At 32.9% G+C, this 21,664-nt stretch overlaps 2 pseudogenes across 1 annotated transcript; one reads left to right on the top strand and one right to left on the bottom strand.

The window, feature by feature from the left end:
• Positions 1–4,560: 4,560 nt before the first annotated feature.
• Positions 4,561–15,148, bottom strand: LOC110644438 (uncharacterized; annotated as a pseudogene).
• A 100-nt stretch (positions 15,149–15,248) lies between these two features.
• On the top strand, positions 15,249–21,084 carry LOC131182960 (uncharacterized; annotated as a pseudogene). The gene is made up of 4 exons (XR_009151112.1): positions 15,249–15,401; positions 15,914–16,227; positions 19,633–19,872; positions 20,651–21,084. The product of XR_009151112.1 is annotated as an uncharacterized LOC131182960 (transcript).
• Positions 21,085–21,664: the final 580 nt, after the last annotated feature.

Genomic DNA, 21,664 nt, shown 5'->3' with positions numbered 1-21,664 from the left:
GCTAGGGTGGGATCCAGACGTATTGGAATTGTCTGGTGGACAAAAGAGTGGGGAAAATAAGACTGGATGCCGAGAAAAAAGTGGTGGTCAGGGAAATAAAAACCATTGTTCAGGAGGACAAAATTTCAACAAAAGCATTGCTTGAAGCCAAGGCCAATTGGTGGGAGTCTTCTTATGTGACCGGGGTTCTTGTGGTGGCCTAACATTACAATAACTTGCCGCTTAAGGTTAAATACTTTTGCATTTCTCTTAGTTATTTTTACTTATTTAAATTCTTTTCTTTTTGCAGATATGGGCAGCAGGCGAAAAATATTGAACAACTTATCCATAAGAAGAAGAAGGCTACTCGTCCAGTGGAAGATGCCTCTCCTTTGGACTGAAAAAGAGTGAGAGTTGATCCACCCTCTTCTCTACCTTCAAGTCTTCCAGCCCCAGAGACCCAGACTTCTTGTCCAAAGCCCAAACAAACTGATGCTGCTCCTCCATCGCGTAAACAATCAGTCAAGCAAGCTTTGGTCAGTGAATATGTGGTCGACAATTTGAAGTTGGCCAACTGGTTCACCAAGAAATACACGCTTCTGCTCGACCAAGCTCGATTGGAGGGGAAGCATGATGACCATCTAGCCCTTCACTCAGTGTCTCTCTTGATGGAGTAGTTAGCATGCACTTAAGTTTTATAGGAGAAGAACTGGGCATTACGTGGTTGGGTTAATTCCCAGGAGACCGAGATGAACTTGCTGGCTGATGCTGTGGCTACTTCCGAGAAGAGAGCGAAAGACTTGGAGGGCAAGCTTTAACAGATGAAAGAACAATTTGCTACTCTTCAGGATGAATTAGCTGCTACTTGGGAGAGTCACTCATCCATACAAGCTGATCTGAACAAGAAAATCAAGGCTGTAGAGGGAGAGCTTGCATTGACTGATGACCAGATAGTTGAAATTTATGTCAAATCACAGAATAATATGGTCATCAAGCTGAAGAAGCGCTTCTCAATAGATGATTTCTCCTGGGTTGAGAACCTTGGGGGAGGGGAGGGAGATAGAGAGGAAGGGCAAGGGGGTGCAGGTGATGATGTAAGCCCCTCGGCCTAAAAATTTTGTACTAAAAAAAAAAGGTTTAATATAGATGAACAATCTCTTTTTTCTTCATCTTTACCTTTTGCTTTTGTTTGTGAGAAATGAAAATATTAAATGCTCAGACACGCAGGCCTAGCGAAGTTATCCATCATAATAAAGTGTAAATAATAATTTATTTATTTATTTATTTATTTTTTAATGGATGTTCGAGCTTTTCATTTCCATAAATGACTTTATTTTGTTTGGTCCACAATTAATCTAACTAACAATAGAACTTCCTTTGAAAAAGTAAATTACCTTCTTGAACTGGTGATTCGTTTTGAGTGTTGCAATTAAGTAAACGTGTTTGGAAAACATCATTGTCTAGTAGTCTGGGCTTAAGACGGACTAAGCTTTCTTAGTTTAATTTGGACTTTGTAGATATCCTTTAATTGTTTAGCCTGGTGAACTATCACCATGGATATGCTAAGTGTCTTTTGATTATTTAGCCTGGCGAACATCGCCGTGGATGAGCTAAGTACCCTTAGATTATTTAGTTTAGTGGACTATCGCTGTGGATAGGCTAAGCACCCTTAGATTATTTAGCCTGATGAACTATCTCCATAGATGGGCTAAGTTCCCTTAGATTATTTAGCCTGATAGACTATCACTATATATGGGCTAAGCACCCTTAGTTTATTAACTTAGTGGACTATCGCCATGGATGGGCTAAGCACCCTTTGAAACTTTAAAAGTTGACCAAAAAATTCTTTTATTAATAATATTTGTGAAGATTATAGATATTCGAAGTTCAAGATAGTATTTTCCCGCTTATCTTGGCTAACTTGTAAGTCCTTGGGCGGATAACTTTTGAAATAACATAAGGTCTGATCCAATTGCATCCTAACTTTCCTAATTTTGCTAGTCCCCCGGTGATGTCATCTCATTTAGGAACTAAGTCTTCGACCATGAATGCTCGGTTTTTAACTTTCCTATTGTGCATGTTGATCATTTTTTGCCTATATTGTGCCATCCGAATAAATGCTTTTTGTCTTAGCTCTTCTGCTGCATCAAGATTAAATCGTAGATCTTTCTCTTGCAGGGCTTCCTCAAGGTGTTCTGTTTGGGCTAATGGAATGTTAACTTATAATAATGTTACTGCTTTTGAGCCATACGTAAGTGAAAATGGCCTTTCTCCTATTGCTGATCTTGGTGTATTTCAGTAGGCCCATAAGACATTTGGCAGATGGTTGGGGCATGCTCCTTTTGCTTTGCCTAATTACCTTTTGAGTCCATGAAGAGTTGTTCGGTTTGTGACTTCGGTCATTTTGTTCATCTGAGGGTGGTAAGTTGAGGTAAATTTTAGGTCAATCCAACACTTAGTACATAGCTTTTTGAAACTTTTATTTGCAAACGTGTCTTTGTTGTCTATTATGATGACTTTAGAAACTCCAAACCTGCAAAAAATATTTTCTCTAATGAAAGTGATTTCTCGGTCTACTGTTACATGTTGTGATGCTTCTGCTTTTAGCCATTTGGTGAAGTGATTAATTGCGACGATGACATATTTGCGGGATCTTGATGCCTTGGGAAATGGTTTGGGGATGTCAATGCCCCATTGATAGAAGGGTCAGGGGCTGCTGATGGTTGAAAGTTTTTCTGTTGGCTGTCAAGAAATATTACTGTATGATTGGCACTTCTTGCATTTCTAAACCAACTCTTTGGCATCCTACACTGCATTCATTGGTCGTGTGTCCATGGTCCTTGTGGAACCTGTAAAATTTTCCCTTATCTCTCCTTCCTGCAATATCAGGGTTAAGCTTCTTCGGCCATTTAACCTGTTTACTATTTTTCTGTATCTACATAAATACTCTAGATTTGGGCTCGTTCAAAGATATATAATTATGGAATATTGTTCTATTTCGTTCTTCATTTATATCCGAATGGTAAGTCCAATTCGAGCTATAGTTTTTCTTATTTTATCTCTTTTCATTGTTTTGCCTGGACTTCCTCTCTTCCCTGAGAGCTTATCATTTGTCATCCAACCTGATGTACTTCTAGGCCCTTTGCATCGACTGATAATAGTCAACTACTAGGTTTTTTATGAGCGAGTTTGAAAATTTTACATTCCTTATGCCTTTTTTTAAAGTCTCACATGTTTCATGATTCAGGTCTTCTATTCGTATTGCTTCAGTGTTGAATCAAGCGATATAATCTCTCAGAGATTCACCCTCATATTGTTTAATTTTCTGAAGATTAGAGGACAGCTTTTTTGGAGGAATAGAAGAGATGAACTTATTCTTGAATTTGATGGCAAGTTGGTGGAAGTTTTGGATCGATCCAGGCCTGAGGCTTTAGTATCATTTTTGCGCTAGCCTAGTCAGCGTTGTTGGAAATACTAGGCACAGGTGGTAGTCATTCACGTTTTGGAGCATCATTGTTGTTCAAAAGTTCACCACCTGGCTCCTTGGGTCCGTTGTCCCATCATATTTATCCAGCACAGGTAATTTGAATTTTGATGAGAACTGCTCAGCCAAGATTAGTTTGAACGGTGGAGACTCATCTCCTCTTTCGAAGTTTTCTTCCTCCACCTATTTCTGGTACTTTAGTCACGACAACTCATTAGACTGCTCCTCTTATTCGCCCACTGTGACCCATTCATTTTTTCTTCCTAAATTATTATTTGTTGACTGGGCAATCTCTTGTTTGTTTTCCTTAGCCTTAGACAGATCTGCTTCTATGACTCTTCCTGCTTCTGGGGCAGGTGTCCCTAATGGGGCATTGGTCCCTAGGATCAGGCCTTTGAGGAAAGTAATTTGGGCCTCCATCTCTTAGATGCACTGGTAGAATACCCAAATGTTAAAGATAGTCAAATAACATAAATGCTGAGCATACCATTTTATTATTTGACAAACACAAATAAAAAAAAAAAAAAAAAAAAAAAACCTGTGTCCACGTGAGTGCCATAACAAATTGAATGTCACCTTCTGTTTTACAAAGCTTATTGAAGTATTTAGGTCAACAAAAAAAATATAGTTTAGCTATGAATCTGATTTGAAACTTCAAACAGAAAAACAAAAGGATATGTTAACATGATGCTACTCATGAGGATTGAGACAAAGAATATTAATAGTTAACTTACAAGGATAATATGAACTATTAATTTATGTAAATAATATAATTATATCGTATAAGAACTTAAGAAATTTGTAATTAGTAATATTAAATTTGTTTAATTTAACAAGTTCATGGCACTCAAATAATTGCCAGTGCTAGAAATTCTGGACAACTGGACTAAAAAACATATTAAATCAACAAAAAATTTATACGTAAGTTTGTCTGAAACTGAATTTATGAAATATCAGAACTCATCTCATAAGCCAAAGCCAAGAATGACAGATTTAAATCCTGTTAAGAGACTCTCTCTCTCACACACACACATCCATGCCATGGCAATCAGTTTCATTCTTCTAGATAATAATTTTATTTTGAACCACACATGTACTTAGGAGTAACATATGACAAGGCAGAAGTGGTCATGGGCAAAAAAAAAAATATTAATACAGTGTTTCATAATAGAAGTTGAGTGAACATTTGCAAACCCACTAAAAGCTACCATGGCTTCAAATGGAGTGATAACTGGAGCCAAGAAATCTTTACTATCCAATAGAGCAATTTTGAGCACAGGAAACATAGATGAAAACATTACAGTGTCACAAATGGCATTTGTTATAATACAACTCCAAAACAATAAGCATTCTAATCAAAGGAGAAATTTATCACATGAATTGAAGCATACCTTAGGAAAGTTGGCAAGTTTTACAGGGTTTGATCTTCTCATACAAGAGTGTAAGCCTTTTTCCTTTCGACATGCCATCTTTCACTATCTTCAATAAATATAATCATCAATTATAAGTTCAAAGTTATACTATCTATTAACCCTTAGATCACTTACTACAAACTTAAATATCCTTTCAGTCTACTATAGACATAACTCAATATATTTATTATTATGATTACTACACAACAAAGGGTGTCTACAACTTTATGGGCAAGAGCTCTTTCATCAAAGCCAAATCCTAAGCAATTAGTAAAACCCTACTCTTTTCAATGGACAAAACCACTCTCCATGGACAAAGTCAAATAACATTTCCACAATATTTCTATTTATAGTATTAGTCACCTCAATAGATTAGGAGTTCCACTCAATAGAGATAACACTAAAATAAGAGTTCTACTCTATATAGAAAATATTCTGAAATATTGGGAAAATATCTCTCTCCAAATCCACTAAAATTTTGAGTCGTATTTCTAATAGCCCTTTCATCTGATCAATCATTTCAAGGTAAACAGCTGCATTAAAATGAACAAAGTTAGATAAATGATTAGCTATACATTAATGAATAAATTACCAGTAACAAATTGGTGCACATATACATATGTATAGCAATATATAAATCCCGAACAATTAAAATTTTATATGCCAGTAAAGTAATTCTGTAATATATTAGATGTGTTTGTACCGAAAAACATCATCTAGAAATGTAGCCATACTACCTAATCAAAGATTAAAATGTACTAATTATTTAACATTTCATTCTCTCAAAGAATGATTAGAAAAATTAATTCCAATCAAAGGTCTAGAACACAGTAAAACAAAATGGCCATGTTTTCAGAGAGGAAAAACATAATATATAATATCAAACCCACAAATGATTATCTGTCTTCATCAATGAATGCTTTTCATAATCAACCAATCACAGGGATAAAGAATCATGTTGACTCGCTGACAAAAGAAGGGAAAAGTGCAATAAATAAGAATGATAAGAATATTGATAGAAGTGCAGTTCACTCAAGTTGCAGTCCATATACTAATCAATGAATGCACATAATCAAAATAAAACTAAAAATAAGCATCCAATTCCGGTAGGAGGAGAAAAATATTCACGAGAATTGAGTGAGAATAACATGCTTAGGAATTGATTGGACTTTGTTTGGAAGCATGCACAGCACAGACATGTAGTAGGTATAAAAAGTAAACGAGTAGATAAAACAGAGATCAGAAATAAAAATACATAGATAAAATGCAAACAAGTGGCCGCACCACTAGGAGTAAAATTATTAATGCTGAAAATATAAATAAAAATAAGCATCAAACAGAATAGATCATACCTACACTAAGAGTTCCCACCAAATTCCAACAATCTAAACATCTTTTGCCTTCTCCAGCAGGTAATATCTTCATGAAAAACATTCAAGAAAATCATGCAAAATACAGAATATTAATGGAGAACCTCCCTAGAAAAGAACAATATACCAGGAATTCAGGATAAAAGAGAAAAAATAGGTATCAGTTCTTAGTGAGAGGCAAAGATCAAAGGTGGAGTATTTTTATCTTGTATAGCATTAGTAATACCTACACTTCAGAATCCTTCTCTGTTGAGATAAATCTGTCACCAAGCGATTTTCTTTTGCATCATATCTGACTAAAACATGCAACCAAATCAAAATGAAGATTTTTGTCTAAGGAAAGGAATACGAAGTAATACCATTTTTATTGTGGTTTATGTCTATTGCATATTTAATTATGTGCGTGCCTAACAAGATCAATTCGTTTGCAACAATAGAATTCCAATTACACAATTTCCATTAATATAAGGAATGCAGTTCAACAACAACTATGCCTTAATCCCAAACTAGTTGCAATCAATTGGTGCCTGGAATGCAATAATCAAAACAAAATATTTCAAGGTTCTCAAAACCTTTCTTGGGTAAAGCACTACAGATAAAAATTGGACAAGCTCAATGATGAAAGCAAGCGCAGATCACAGCTTGAGTAAAAAAATCAATAGATTAGACCAATGTAAACAGATAATGAGTAACGAAACTCTGGCTGTCCTTAACGATAATGAATCTAAAGCAATCAGGAAGTCAGTTGCCTAGACTGAGGAAAAACATCGAGTACACAACACACATCTGCCAGAAACTAGGTAAAGCCACACACATAAAATTTTGTTAAGCAGACACATGCCAATATCTAGGCAATTTTTTCAACAAATTTTAAGCAAAACATTGCAACACTTCCGCCTATTTCACAGCCATTAAATGTCAGGAGAACATTGCTAATGCTGGATTGCCAGAAAAAATCCATACAAGCAAATAGTCCTCCCTCCTGTGCCCATTAGGCAACTCCCACATCAAACCAGCAATCCTATGCCTAGAACCAGCAGCTGCCCCAACATCATCACTAGCACTTTAGTCACCAAATGCTATTGGAAGCCCATCAGGATTTTTTTTATTGTCAGAAGGATTTATTACATAACACCTAACATCAGCAAAATGGAAGTCTGAATGCATTGATGACTTGGGCCCAGATTGCATTGAGGACTTGGGCACAGATTGCATTGATGACGATGCTGCCAACTCTTCTCTAACATGTGGGATCGCATATGTATATTCCAGCCCATAAAGGACCTATATGGAGAGAGATTAAGAAAAAGTTACAACGGCACAGATATGTGGTTTTTACTGGCAATAAACAATGCCAGAAAAATAAAAATGAGGTTACTAGAATTCTATTTCGAATCAGACATGGAGAAAATAAAAGAATTTAGCTAAATATAAATAAATTCTTTCAACCATAGAATGACATCTGAGCATAACATATCAAAGGTCAAAACCTTAATAAAATACAAAAGTATATAGTACAGCTCTATCAACTATAATTAACATTATATATTGATAGCATGCACATCAAATGGAGGTGTACACCTGTCACACTTTACCCCTCTGTAAGGCATAATATGATCACGTAATATACCTAATGAATTACTGACTCCGTCTACCAATAACCCATTAAATACACTACAAGGGATTTTAAAACAATTTTCTTACATTATGAAAGTGGTGAGCTTTTCTAGCAGATATTAAAAACATTTACTTGAAGTTTAAAGATTTTATAAAATTTTTGTCCATTTTGATTTTTCCGTAAATTTTAGAAAAATTTCGGCAGAGTACCAGCTGTATTTACGAAAACCGAAAATTTTACCTGTAGAAAACACTTCCAGTATAACACTTCATCAATTCACAGCCACCATTATAACTCAAATCAGCACAATTTCCTCCAAACTCCACAATTCAATCAATATTTCACAACTCAAAATTTCAATTCAATTATTTCCAAAAATAGTAATAATTAATTTCATACACATTGCATTAAAGAAAAATTAATTTACATTTATCAGTCCAAAATTTACATCAGAAAATTCAAAATAATATTATTACAAAATCTGTACAACTGCTCATGACCAATTTACAAATATACATTCAGTTACATACATCAAAATAAATATGTACAATCATGATATAAAATTATACTCGACAAAAGATCCAGAAGTAGCTCTGAAATCCTCAATGACTCACTCATTGCTCTACTAGTCTCTCTATCTCATGATAATAATAAATGTATCACGAGTACTATGACTCAGTGATGCACAATATACTAAAATAAAATTTTATGCATAAATCAAATCACATTTATTCAAATATGGTATTGAAATTGAAAAACAAATACAAAACACAATTTATAATTTTAGTCAAAACAGTCTTATTTCGAAAGTCCCAAAACAGATTTCATAAAAATACACAGTTATATTATGCCATCAGTACAATGTTCATCTCAATAGTCGGAGGCTTATGAGGAATCTCAATGCTAGCTAGATCAAACTATAGGTACCCATTCAATTTCTTTCTCCACTGGCACACACCTCAACACTTCAGCCAGAGAGGGAATTCAAAATTCAAAACTAATTCCTCTCACTAGGCATGCTAGTGAGGCATTCAGATATATGGTCATGACACTGTAGTTTAAAAACTATCTTAACATTTTACTAAACATTTATTGACAATTCAAACACATACAATTAAATTTCCAACAATTTAAGTCAAAAGCATAATATTCATTTCATTCACAAATTTGCAATAAAAATAAATCACAATTTATTCATCAAAACAAATTGTCAAGAGAATTTACAGAAAAATTTTATGTTGTGCACAAACCTTGTGCGAGTCGCCTCTAGGCCTTGACTCGATATCTCGGGTTCTTTCTCGGTATTCTTTTCAACTGAAACACACAATTTTACAGTGTTTCAGTATCATAACGTATAATAAATTCAATCATAAATTCACAATTACTTATGTCTAGCTCTAATATGCTTAATTTAACGTTCTTTAAATTTTGCATTTCGGGGTTACTATTCACGACACTATTCAAGTCAATTTGTTGACTTTCTTATGCATATTAGGTATGGGAATTTCAATTTCACCCACATACCACATTTTGGTTTTTTAATTTATTGATTTTGGTTGCCCCTTCAATTTTTAGATCTCCTAGGCACAATTTCAAATTTTCAGTTTTGATGTCCTGTTTCGCACTGTTCCATTGGTCATGTTGCTGTGGGAATTTGGCTAAGTGTTCTTCCTTATTGTCTTAGCTTTAATTCCCTTTTTGAATCACTCCATTTGGAGTTTTGTAGCCCAAGATATGGCCATTTGAACATGGCTGGCCGGATTGGTATAACCTAGATTTCTGGGCACCTAATTTGGTTCTGGCAGTTTTGGACTACTAACTTTAGGTGGCAAAATGACTGGGTTATGGGCAGAATTTGGGTTGGTGTTCTTCATGAAAGTTGTAGTGCTATGTCATACCTTTCCAATGCCACAAAAATCAGGTCATTTGGACCTGTCTAGCCCAAGTTATGGCCACACTGTTCATTTGGTCATTTTGGTACAGTGGCAGTGCACAACACCCGGGTTTGATCTAATTGTTTACTATGTTAATGTCATTTTCTAGGCATGATTTCTAAGTGAAAAGTGCGTCATTATGTGTCTATTCTCATTCCCAATTGGCCTCATACCAATTGGGTTGGTAAATTTTCAGTTTTAGTCCCTGAAAGATACCTAGGTCAAGCTACCAGAATAAGAATCCTAACCAACCCAAATTGCACCTTAGTTCTATCAATTCAAACACACCACAAATGGTCCCAATTGACCATTTCTCACCTCAATTAGGGTCAATTGCACCAATTGATCATTTCCCTCAATTTTCAAGAGGCTTAAGAACCCTAATTACACAATTAAGCAATCTAACGCCATTAAAGTTTATAATTAACTTCTATACACTCAATTCAACTTAACTAATACTTCAATTTCATCAAAATCATGAAATTTCAATACGCCTTAATGCTGGCCGAATTTCCCATCTAGTCCCCCATAATTGTTTTCTTTTAATTTTAAGTTAATTTCTAGGTTAAATGAACTAAAAGCACAAGTATTAAACTAGAATTTCAAATTAAACTACTAACCTCAACTTTGATTTTTCAATCACCAATTTTCTTCACTTTTCCTTCTTGGTTTCTTCTTCAATCTCCTTCTTAAGTTAAGATAACAAGCTTTTATGAAGTAATTAGGGGAAAAATTAGGGTTAAGTGAGGGATTTTAAGCTTGAAACAAACTTTAATGGAGGTTTACACATGGAGGAGCTATGGGAGATGGGGCGGCCGAAGTGAGTGGGGAAGAAATAGTGAAATTTCTTTTAATTTGTTTGTATTTTATGTCTTATTAAATGTTTTTGACTTGGTAAAAAATGTAAAGAAATTAAAATTTCATTTATGATGTCACATATATGAGGTAAGGTGATATAATAAAGTAGTTTTCCTCACTTTTTCTTTTTTTTTATTTTTCCTTATTTCTTTAATTTAATTCCCGATTCCGAAATTTTCGTTTCTCCTATTTTATTGGACATTTAGGTCAGGAGTAAGCTCTAGAGGTGAATGGACCAATTTGCCCCTCGCCGGTCTGATCCAGTTTGTTAGTTATTCAATATTTCTTTCGAATCCCTGACTTAATTATTTGACCTGTTTAACAATTCTTTTCTGTGATTTTCTCTTTTCCACTGTGTTCGCAATAGTCCTTAGGATAGCGGCGTCACATTTTTCGGTTCAAAATTCGGGTTAAGACTGACCTCGCAGTCACTTCCCGGGAAGGTCACCCATCTCTGTTACTCCCGACTCATTTAACCTTTTATGTTCTGTTTTTCTTATTTATACTTAACTAGCTGATAATCATTAATTATTTGCATTCAGGGCTTATCTAGGTGTCTTAGATGTGGTTCTAATCTCCTTAATTGTCCGGACCGACACCAGTCACCGGAACAATGAAATATACCAGGCTTGGCATATAGGAGTGTTACAACACCCGCTTTAGGGTAAGGTAAATTGTTCCACCAATTACATGCAACTAATCTGTTTCAAGAGCGCACCACAACCATCATGTATGCTTGCCCTTCAGAGGTCTCAAGTACAATAGCACGTTTCAATGTACAAACTAATTGACATTTAGTGGAATATGCTAAACTAAAATGTCCAAGTTTATTATTCACATTCATTATTACCACAATATCAAATCAGTCAAGAAGTGAAGATGCAGAACTTATTTATTATACCACAATAGGCTTGCTGCTGGTCGAGGCATCATCTGATAAAATTTTAGCACAACTGGATATGCTAATGGAAGCCTTTCCAAAAACAAAGAATGCCTGAAGGGTTGATGTCCTGCCAACAAAGAATGGCTTCAAAATAAGAGTGTGTGTGTGTGCGTAGAGAGAGAGAGAGAGAGAACTAAAGTTCTTATAAGCTCTAGAGACTTCCAAGTCCTGGATTTGAAAAGAAATTGTCCAAATTACACCAACTTTATTACTTATAATCATTTTTTCAACAGACCATAGAGTGATGCCAGAAATTATAAAAAGTGGGAAAAGTAAAAGAAAAGGAGCACCAGCAAAGTCATTTACAATTTAATAAGGATCACTAAAATTTTTTGCCAAACCCAGAAAGAAAATATCCAAGTTTCTTACCAATATGAAGATTGCATACCAGAATGCAAGTAAACTAGAGGACAATCTAGGTACAGAGAGCAGTTAAAATATAATACATAGAATGTAGAAAACACTAAGCAATTCAGAATGCCGGGACCTGTTATGTTCCCCAGGTTGTGACTTATAATGGATAGAGCATTGGCAATACCAATAATATTAGACTTGCAAATGAAAATGAAAATGACAACAGATGACCAGAAGTAGTTCTCTTTTTACTTTCCGCTTTCTATTAATCATATTAGACAAATGTGATTGTGAAAAAAATATAAAAAGATCTGAGAATCTCAACAGCAGCAAGGCTTATAAATGTCAATACTAATCTGGTAATGCTTAGCATGCACATTTCTTGAAACTAATGAAACTACATATATTTATTATGCGTGCTTGCATCCATGGTTTTAAATCGCAGTGGCGGCCGTATTCATGGTCGTAGTTGCGAGTAAGCCTGTAATGGCTGTAAGGGTAACTATAACAAAGATAGTAAATATTCAAAGATATAATTAAAACTAAGATACAATTAAATAATAAGCATAAATACATAAAATAACAACATTAAATCCATCATTCTTATACATCATTGATATTAATCAATTTAAACCAAAATAATTAAGAAGATAGTAAATAATTAATCTTATTATCACCAAAATGAGTGTCTAGCAGATTTTTGATTATGTAAATTTTGATCCTAGGAGGGACCAGGAGCTTTAATCATTAGTTTAGGTTGTAAACTTACTATTTAATTTATGAAAATCAATTTTAGAAGTTAATTTCATGATTACTTATTTTTCCTAAATTTTATTTTACCAAAATCTAAATTTATACTTAGCAAATATTATTAAAGCCTAAAATTTTTTTGATATTATTTTCTAATTATTTATGTATATAACTAAAAATATTCAAAAATAGAGAAAAATTAGGAAAAAAAATAATAACTCACCCTTTAATCTCCTTCACTTCAAAACTGCCTTGTCTATTCGATAATCCATGCTTTTGAGCTAAAAAATATGTAGAGAAATGAATGATTTCACTTGAGTTGATTGTGGAGAAAATTGAGAAAAAGTTGAGAGAAAATGAATTAATTGACCAAAGAGAAAATGAATTAATTGACTAGAGAGAAAAATGAAAAGGTGCTAAAAGGAATGATTAAGATAGTTTTTTGTCTAAAAAAAAGTTTCCTTCTACTACATTTCACATTAAAGAGGTAAGAAAAAAAAAAGTTTAAGAAACCTTAGCTAGAAAAGTAGCGGCTGTTACCTTTAAATAACGGTTGTAATGGCCTTTACAGTTATAAATTTAAAAATTTATTAAATAACAGTGGTAAAAGAAACTGTAAACCTAAAAAACCTTTAAATACGTATTAAAACCATGCTTGCATCACAAGAATAAAAAAAAAAATTGAATTTCAGAATTCCTTGTTGCTAACACTAAAGTTCATGATCTTAGGCAAAAATAAGTAACAGCTTTAAAATCTTCATTGGGGATAAAAAAATTCCAGGACAGTTTTTATATTTACTATATTTATCTTATAGTGTATTCTATTATTACTTAATTTAAAATAGAGTAAATATTACTTAGTTACAAAAAAATAAACTGATTTAATGAAATTTTATGATTCACCTCATTAAATTTTTGTAAAATTATGCTTTTTTCTGTAAAGTAAATTAATTACAAAAAATTTATTAACTTAATGGACAAAATAAATTTTCTTCACATAAAAAAACATATACAATATTTTTTTAATAATGTTAAAAATATTATAATAAAATTAAATAAGATATACTTATTTAGCATTTCATATTTAACAGTTATTATTTCAATTAAAATTTAAGATGTTGAGAAAAATATAATATTTTAAAATATTGAAGAAAATTTATTTTTTCCATTAAATTAATAAATTTTCCGTAATTGACTACTTTACGGAAAAAAAAGTATTATTTTACAAAAATTTAATGAGATAAATTATAAAATTCCGTTAGACAAAATAATTTTACTTTGTGTTAAACCAAGTAACCATAAAATACACCTTATTTCATATCGGTAAAGCCTAACATAAATTAGTGAAAGTTAAGCCCGCTACCTCAAAGCAGCATGTAAAATATAGAATAATTCAAGTACAACACAGAGAAGTTCAAATTCCAGATTTAAGACATTGTAAGTCATTAATGACTCAACCATCCGAATTAGTAACAAAGCCTGCATCCATATAAAAGCAATCTATAAATGTTGAGAACCAATAACAGTTTCATAAAATGTGCTGATAAGTACTCACCGGCTGAGACAAGTATGTCCATAATGTATGACACAATCAGCAACAATGTGCAAAGCTCCAACTTCATCAACACAACAACTGCCATAATTTGTGTCTGCCATTACAAACAATTGAACCTCTATGCTATCCCCATTTTGTTCAGTGACAGATTCTCTGAGCAACTGAAGTTTGTCCCTCAGATCACTCACAACTCTGCCTGAATCTTTCAATAATTCATCTGGGAACTAATAGTAAAATACATGCAATTAGGTGTAAACCTTAAAAAATGTATGTTTAAAAGAAGATAAAGGGAAATTAGGAACTATCGTATTGTGCTTGAAAAAGATGGTTTTGGGTTGTAAAATGTTTTACCATCAAATTGATGGGTTGAGATAGTTTAAAGATTTTGTCCTTCACGATTTATAAAATTCCAATTATATCCTATTCCAAATGAGGAGAAAGATCAATATCATCATTAATAAAAAGAAGAAGAAGAACACAGCTGCTAGTCTACGTGAATTCCATGAAATAACATTTCAGATCTTCTACCATCAGCTAGACCGAGTTCATTTGCTCTTTAGCATAATTAAATTAAAGAGTTATGTTTCAACTTTTTCCTTTCTGAAGAATAGAAGCCAGAAACAACCTAACATTGTAAACAGTCTTTTCATTTTCCTCCATTTTCTCAACAGCCAAACAGGAAGTCCAAACTTATGAAAGGTTCTACTAAGGTTTTGCATTTGAATTCTTTACCTGTAGAGCAACTTTGGTGAAGTTCTTATTGTGAATAAAATGGGCAGTGCGGCCAATTTCGCAAACTTCCTTGAAGTCCATGGCCAAAAGAATACTTCAGTCTCCCACTACCCTTCCGAGGAGGAAAAAGAAGAAAAATAAAGAACGGAAGAATCCGATTTTAAACGGGCGAACCAAAACAGGCCCATTTCCTTTTAAACCGCCTTTTGGCCTTCCGTTGGGCTTAAATGAAAGACCAGACCCGCCCGGCCCAGGCTCTTCTCACATTCTGGCCTCTCAGTTATTTGAGTAGCATCTGGCATTTCCATTGCTTTCCTTTTTACTTCCTACTCCCTCTCTGTCTACTCCCTCTTTTATTTTAAGAAATACAAGATTGGCGATCGGCGGGAATACGACGGCTTAGAATATACCGGTGAGTTCACGTCCCTCCCCTCTTTTTCATCGTTAGATTCTCTACACTTTCTCTTTTTCATTGTTGGCTTAGAAAATTTTCGGAAAATTATGTTAGCAGTATTTGAAAAAAAAAAAATTTTCCTTTTGTAAGACACTAGATAATTGTATTTTAGCTAAAGATTAGCTTGTAATTATGTCTTTATTTCGTGGATTCTTATAATTGCAGTCCACCCTATTAAAGTATTTAAAAATTTCCCTTTTTTCCCTTTGTTCATTGCCAATGGATGAATATTTCCTGCCAAAAATGCTAGGCGCACAGTATTTTTCTTTTTTCCTCGTATTTTTCTTTTTTTCTCAATTCTGATGGGAAATAATAGAGCTGTTCTTTTCATGTTTACATTGGATCATATGTACAAATCAAACATGGATGCTGCTTGTTTGGCAATTTTGGTGGTTTCAATAAAAATTGGAGTTTCCAACATTTTTATACTGTTTTGAGTTTTTTTTAATGGTGGGAGCATGAAAATGTAGGGTTTTGGAGATTAATGTTTCGGTAACCAGACAAGTCAGATTGGTGACAGATGGCGACTTGTGTTCTTGCAAATCCCTGCAAACCTTGTCTCCATGTCTCAAGTATATCCCAATCACACCAACAACCTCGAATGGCCCGTGTCTTACCAGTTGGTGTTAATGGTTTCCCTAAGATGTGTGTGAAACTTGCTTCAGCTTACCCCCAATATGGACTTGTATTGAAACGCCAACAACATGAAAGTGCAACAAAGTACCAGCAAGGCACACTTGTTTGCTTGCTTGGTGGCAAAGATAAGTCTGAAAGAGACAATGGGGTAAGAGTTCGACTTCTTATATTTTACTGTATGCCTACTACTAAATAATGATTGGTTTTAAAAGGACAGCAAACATTTTGTTGTTGTTATTCATCAGATGGATGGTAAATTCGCAACTATAATTGATTAAGATTAAGACCTTTAACTGAATTTGTGACAGTAATTAATGTAAGATTATGACTTTTAATTGTCTTCTTGAAACCTTTTATTGACTTTCTAGATAATTGAGCATCTTTGTTGACTTTCTGGATATGGTTTTAAATAATGGTCGCGGTAATTTAAACAAATTTACCTTGCTGTTACGGATGTAATTGTAACGGCCCTTATTTAAAGGTAACAGCCGCTATGAACCGTTAAATAACAATAGTATCAGCAGTTACTTTTCCAGTTGAGAATCTTTGTAATATCTTTCATGTGAAATTCATAGAGGGAACAATTAAGCCATTTTCTCTCAATTTTCTCCACAATCAACTGAAATGAAATAATTTATTTCTCTACAAATTTTGAGCTCAAGAGCATAGATTATCAAATAAATAAGGTGGTTTTGAAGTGAAAGAGAGCAAATGATGAGTAATTGTTTATTTTTTTCTAACTTTTAGCTTTTTTTTTAATATTTTTAGGTAAATATATAAATAATTGAAAAATTATAACAAACAAAGTTTTAGGTTTTAATAATATTTGTTAAGTATAAAATTACGTTATGTTTGGTAGAGCGTAATGCAATGCAATGTAATGAAATCAATTACGTAATGCAATCAAATTATAATATAATTGTCATTACATTTCTCTGTTTGGTTGCAAAATAAAAATATAAGTAGTGTAATGTAATTGTAATTTTTATTTTAATATTTAATTTATTTATAATGTCAGTAATAAGTGGTAATGGTTGTAATAATTGATAGTGATGGCTAAGTGGTAGTGGTGGGGGTGATGGCGGCGGCGGCGGCGGCGGCGACAACAGCGGTAGTTAGATGGTGGTGGTAGTGCCCAAGTGATGGTAGAGGTGTCAATAACTAAGTGGTGGTAGAGGTGACAATAACTAAGTGGTGATAATGATAGTTAAGTTATGGCGATAACGATGATAGTAACAGGATAATGATTGTGATGGTGATTGTGGTGGTAGTTGTGGTGACAGAGTAAGAGTAGTGATGATAGTAATAGTGATGGTCGAGTAATGATGGTGATGATAGGATTGACAATAAATAAAAAAAATTAAAATAAATAATCATGATTATATTCATTTTTGTATGTAATGATCATTACATTTTTAAGTATAATTAATTACGTTATGTTTATTTTTTTCTGTTACCTAAAACGTAATCAAATATGTAATGTAATTTCGATTACATTACAACTTGGATTACGTCATACCAAACATGACCTTGGGCTTTGGCAAGATAAGATTTAAGAAAAAAAAAATAATCATGAAATTAATTTTTGAAATTAATATTCATAAATTAAATAGTAACCTCCTAGACACTCTTTTTGATGGTGATAAGGTTAGTTTTTTACTATCTACTTAGTTATTTTTGTTTTAAATTGAAAAATACTAATGATGTATAAGAATGGATTTAATGTCTTTATTTGATATATTTATACTTATTATTTAGTTATATATCTTAGTTTTAATTATATATTTAAATAGTTATTTGTTTCATGAAGTTTGCAAATTTTTCCAAAAAAAAAAAATTTGCGTAGTGACTGGCCATTACGTTATGGCCATTACAAGTCCATTTCTGTTACCTGCAACCACGAACGTGGCCGCTACTGCAATTTAAAACCATGTAGGTTTAGCGGAGCAAATTTTCATCTGAACTCAGCAAGCCTTATGTAGTGAAATATATCTTTTCTGGCTATTTATTTCCATTAGTAGCCCTGAGAATGGGAGTAAAATAGATAGAGGTAAAGGGGAGGTTTTCATTCTCTTTTTGAATTAATGCTTTTGTTATTGGCATGGGTAAGGTTTTGTTCACTAACACTTCAATCTAAAAGATCTAACCAAATTTTGTCTCATTGGATCAATTTTTGTTTTAATTTTAATAATTCAATTTATTGTAAATTCTGATAAAACCATTCAAATTCAAAGTTTTTGAGTTCCATTTATTATTTTTCAAATCTTATCTTAGCCTTATCTGAGATTTATTTATAATGAATTATAATTATGAAAAAAATGTGCTTTTGTGTGTTTGTGCGAAGCCAATTGGAAAGTTTTCCAAAATTCAGAAGGTTAACAAGAACTTCATATTTTCTGTTTTATTCGGGGGTTTTTTTTATATTTCAATCCAATGTATTCTAGGGAATCTTAGGGTTTGTTTACTTGTGAAAAATAATTTTCTATTTTCATTTTTCATTTTCTAAGAGAACTTTTCATTTGTCACATAAATTCAGCTGTCAATGATAGAAAATATTTTTTTTTAATTCAAAATATATATATATGTAAAAAAATAAATTACTATAAAATATATTTAGAAACTTATTTTATCCGGGCCTTGCTATTGTTCAGCCTGAAAAAACTGTATTTAATTTAGTAGACAAAAAGGGGCTTTTTTCGAAAGGCTATCAACATATGCATATATAGATAGAGTGTGCGTGCGTGTAGGGTGTAGGTGTACCACTTACGAGAAAGAACCCCATGTCAGTAAGGTAGTTAACCAAACACAAGCAAGTAGTTCATCAGTCATGATTACTTTTTTATTATTGTGGATAAGTATTTTCCTAAGTAATTATTTAATTTTAGTTATGGAAAAGTTATAGTATAATTTTAATTATAAAAAACTTATTGTTTTTCATTCGGAAAACATGACTTTTGTCATAAAGGAAAACAGTGAAAAGTAATGTAAAAGTTATTTTCTAAATCCTAGTTAAATTTTGAAAACTAGAAAATTAGTTTTTCATTTAGAAAACCAGCATATGTGAATAAGAAATTTTATTTTTCAGTTTTTTGGAAAATTTTTTCAAAAACTACTCCAGTTTTTCCCAAGTGAACAGGCCCTTAGTTGTTATATTTGAATTTCTTCTGAAATCAATCAAAACCTACCCATGAATGGCCTAACTATGAGGAAGTTTTGAGCTGGCTGTCTTATGTAATTCTAGATGCCTTTCTCCTAGTTTCGAACTTGCTACCTAAAAGGTTCATACTTTGTCGGGCCTAAAGACAATTGATCAGGTTCACTAAACAGCCAAGCTTTTAGGCACTGTTGCAATGAACCACTGATCTTAATTTTTGCTGCCAGTAAAGTTCTTAACCTTATTCCATATGGCAGCATTATGCTTTGGAGGCATTTAGTGCCTCAAACAATGTCATGAACATCGTGAAGGGATCAGATGCATCAAATATTTTTAGCCCCAAAAAAAATTCAAATATACTTTTGAAGTTACATTCTATTTCTTGTAAATGAATATCAGGGTTCTCCATGGAATCCTTTTGAGAAGGTCATGGAAAGTTTTAAGGGACAGTCAGTACAAGATGTGTTACGGCAGCAGATTGAAAAACAAGAATTTTATGATGGAGGAAGTGGGAAAAATCCACCTCGTGGAGGCGGCGGTGGTGGGGATGGCTTTGGAGATTCTGAGGATGAAGGCCTTGCAGGAATCATGGATGAAACTCTGCAAGTAGTCTTAGCTACTGTCGGCTTTATTTTTCTGGTAATAATATCTCCCTTCTACCTCTTGTGATGTGTTGAATAGCTAATGACCTATATACTATATTTTATCACCTACCAGTTTGCATATTCTTAAGTATATCCTTTGTTTGTTAGAAGAGAAAATTAATGTAAAAGGTTCATCAAACAAAAATTTTCTTTCACATTAATCTATTGCTTCTGTTGTCTTCTATATGATGCTTGGATTTTTTTGCTGTGTATATGATTCACTTCTTGGTAGGTACATTTATTGTTCTTGTAGAGGAGAGATAATGTTCCGTTGAAAATCCTTTTGTTCATGGGTTTGGCAGCCCTGCAGTATTTGATTCAATGCAGTGTTTTTAGAAAGAAAAACTATTGCTGAAAAATAAATTAATAGAATGTGATACTAAGTTTCATTGCTGATCTTTCTTTACTACTCAAATGGTAAAATAAGATTGAAACTAAAATGTTGAGATTAGTGGAAATGTGATGCCTACAAATTTTGGGCTCGTGGAGTTGCTGATAAGGTAGATTTATTTTATATTGATAAGTAGAATGAAATTTGAATTTCTGCCTGTTTCAGAATGCAACTTGATTACAATATCTCTAATCAATTTATTCATGTATCATGTGGCTGTCTGCGTCTTTTATGTTAAATTTCACATCTGTGTATGTTACTAGTAAAACGGGCGTCGCCTGAAAAGTTTTAGAGTAATTATGTCGGATTTACTTGTCCAGAAGTAGTGTCAATTGCCATGCGTTTTAATTTTTTTTTTTTTCTTCTATGGTTATTACTGCAGTATGTTTACATCATTAGTGGGGAGGAGTTGACTCGTCTAGCGAAAGACTACATCAAGTTTGTTTTAGGAGGAAGCAAGAGTGTTCGTTTAAAAAGAGTAATGAACAAGTGGAAAAGGTTCTACCAGAGACTGACTGAAAAGAAGGAGGTTGACAAGTTATGGTTGGAAAGGGCGATTATCAATACCCCACAAAATACAGGGAAATTTTCAGGTCTATGACAGAATCAAATGAAGACGAGTAATTTCAATCCTGCTATTTCAGCAAGATGGCATGTGCCATATGTTAGAAGCAAAATTTATAAGCCTCAAGGCTTTTGATGTCAGATATTTTACTTGTGGCAGAACAGTTTTGTATATTACTAACCTTAGCCGGCGCAACGTTCTTTTAATTTTTAAATTATTATTGTATAAAATTGTATGAAATCACTTTATTATTTGATTGCATTTTAAAATATTTAGGCATGTTGGTTCTACATTGAAAAATTTTATTTTTAATTATAACATATAAAAATAAATTTTGTATGATGCTAAAAGAAATTATATAAAAACGATTTTTTTTAATTTGTATTTTTTTTTTAATTTGTAGACTATGTACTTTGAATAAAAGAATATGGCAATGAGATCATATTACTAAAATTTTATAGCAAGTTTTCAATGATATCATACTACAAAAATTTAGTAGCAAGTTTTTACCGGTTTCTTGGAATGGAGAGCAAGCTTTTTCTTTGTTTCTTGAAATGGAGTTGAGCATGCGATGACTTAAAAGAAAAACTTGCTAATAATTTAGGTGCACCGATTGTTAGGTGAGATTCAATTTATATAGATTGCTATAACGAAAGGATTAATTCACAACTATTTGAAGAAAAAAAGATTTATGAAAATTTGATTTGAAACATTGTTTCAATTTCTTCATTGGAAAGTGTATGTTGCACATTATTTATTTAAAAAAAAAAATAGTATGCATATATTATATTTTGCCACTGGTATTAAAGTTATCTTCAGGTTATTTCTTGA

The sequence above is a fragment of the Hevea brasiliensis genome, chromosome 1, assembly GCF_030052815.1.
Source record: "Hevea brasiliensis isolate MT/VB/25A 57/8 chromosome 1, ASM3005281v1, whole genome shotgun sequence".
Classification (NCBI taxonomy): Eukaryota; Viridiplantae; Streptophyta; class Magnoliopsida; order Malpighiales; family Euphorbiaceae; genus Hevea; species Hevea brasiliensis.
The sequence above is the reverse complement of the archived record's forward strand: the minus strand, read 5'-3'. Positions and strand labels throughout refer to the sequence as shown.